Source organism: Rosa rugosa, chromosome 4 (assembly GCF_958449725.1).
Source record: "Rosa rugosa chromosome 4, drRosRugo1.1, whole genome shotgun sequence".
Taxonomy (NCBI): Eukaryota; Viridiplantae; Streptophyta; class Magnoliopsida; order Rosales; family Rosaceae; genus Rosa; species Rosa rugosa.
In genome coordinates this window covers 5,284,558-5,286,422 of record NC_084823.1, presented here as the reverse complement: position 1 = coordinate 5,286,422, position 1,865 = coordinate 5,284,558, and the positions used below count along the sequence as shown (strand labels likewise).

At 38.8% G+C, this 1,865-nt stretch overlaps 1 long non-coding RNA gene across 1 annotated transcript; it reads right to left on the bottom strand.

Moving 5' to 3' along the window:
* Nucleotides 1–647: 647 nt before the first annotated feature.
* LOC133706923 (uncharacterized) lies at nucleotides 648–1,865 on the bottom strand. Its single transcript, XR_009844798.1, has 3 exons — nucleotides 1,736–1,865; nucleotides 1,099–1,182; nucleotides 648–902 (listed from the first exon to the last, which is right to left on the bottom strand). It is a non-coding gene; the product is annotated as an uncharacterized LOC133706923 (long non-coding RNA).

Here is a 1,865-nt window from a genome sequence, read left to right as displayed (position 1 = left end):
AAGCTTGTGAACCGGGCAAGGATCCCATTTTTTTTCTTCTTGGAGGGTTGATTCGATACTTCCGGTGGCCAGTTCGTTGGTTTTTCGGCCGGTTCCGGTGGTTCCGTCGCCGGTTCTGAAATCTTGGGATTGAGGGCTTCAATATATGCGGCAGTGGTGGCTAGGGTTTGAAGGCTACAAATTTAGGGTTTCAGGGTTAGGGCTTCGTGCTGCTAACGTGTTTAAGGAAAACTGAAATTGGGAGATAATTGAGTCGCACTTTCATTGATAATAGGGGCCTCTTTATGTAGAGGATTACAAAACATAGAATTAGGGCTGGGCACGGGCCGGGCCGACCTAATATTTCACTGGGCCTGGAACAGGCCCGTTTTTTACGGTTCGGGCCTAAAGCCCGTTTTGGCACTTATAGGGACCGGCCCGTTTACTTTCGGGCCGGGTTTCCGGGCTTTCGGGCCCAAATACCAGCCTTTTTCTTTACTCTCTGCCCACATATATAATCCACATTCCATTAATTTCATGATTTCAACAAGTTGAAGTTCAACACACTATCCATATCCAAAATTCAACCTGCACATTCAAATATCCAAATATGTAGAGTTCATTATCCAAATTCAAATACAAGAAGGCAAGAATATTGATTGAAATCAAATACAAAGTCCCAATTCAACACACAGTCCCAATTCAAATACAAAGTCCCAATTCAAATACAGACTTACAAAGTCCCAATTCAAATACAAAGCTGCAATTCAAGTACAAAGTCCCAATTCAAATACAAAGTTGCAATTGAAATAGATAGAAAGTCCAAATTGGAAGAAGCAATTCAGCAGTTTTTCTTTTCTCCAGTCTTCTAAGCATTCAGCAGCTATTCAGCAAAGCCTTCCATCAATTGGCAATCACGATCCCTACACCAGCCAATATACAAAAAGTCAAAAACTATCAACCAGTGACTCAATAGAGTGAAGACATATCAAAACTGGAGCATCCCAGAACTAGAGCAGAAGTTTAAAATAAAGTGAAGACAAATCAAAGTTGACATCAGTTTATGATAATATCGCAGAGAACAAAATAATCAGTTTGTAAGAATATTGATAATATCACCTGACTGCTCAGCCAGTTTCGATTTTTTTGCCTTACAAGCAGCCTTTTTTGCTGATTGTTCACTGGATTTCTCCTTCGCATAATCTGCCATTTCATTAAAACACATTAAATTAACATTGATTCACATCAAAAAGTGAAAAACAATAGCATAGAAGAGGTGAAAGAAATGGCAATACAAAAAAACCTTAGGAAGACTTGATATACAAACTAAGTACAACAACATCTAATCTCCGCAATACTAAAGTGGCAAACATAGAACAAAAGCAGCTTTCATGCAGGTCAATGGAAATCTTATTATATCTTATACAGTAACAATCAAATTTATCCACTTTTGGGGTATAATACAAACAAGAAACACAAATTTCATTTCTAGGAGACTCATATCGAACAAGTGTGTGATTTTTAAGCATCAGGCTCAAAACAGGAAAAATAATTAGATTAGTCATAATATGAACAATTTCAAGCGAAGAAAACCACAAATATCATCACAGCTACACCAACTAGAGAGACTATCAATGCCCAAACACTTTATTATGGAGTTAACTAAAGTTGAATCAACATTCATCACAGAAACTTCAATCATTTCAAATCGAATCACATAAACAAAGAGCAACTAAAGAAGGGACAAAAGGAGTACCTGCCTACTTGGTGCTTGGTGAGCTTTTCGCGACTGGCCCTGGACCCTGGTCTTATTCTTCTACACTTCCTTCAACGCAGCTCCAGAGTAAAATCACCGAGAGAGAGAGACCTTGAATCCTTGATACGGG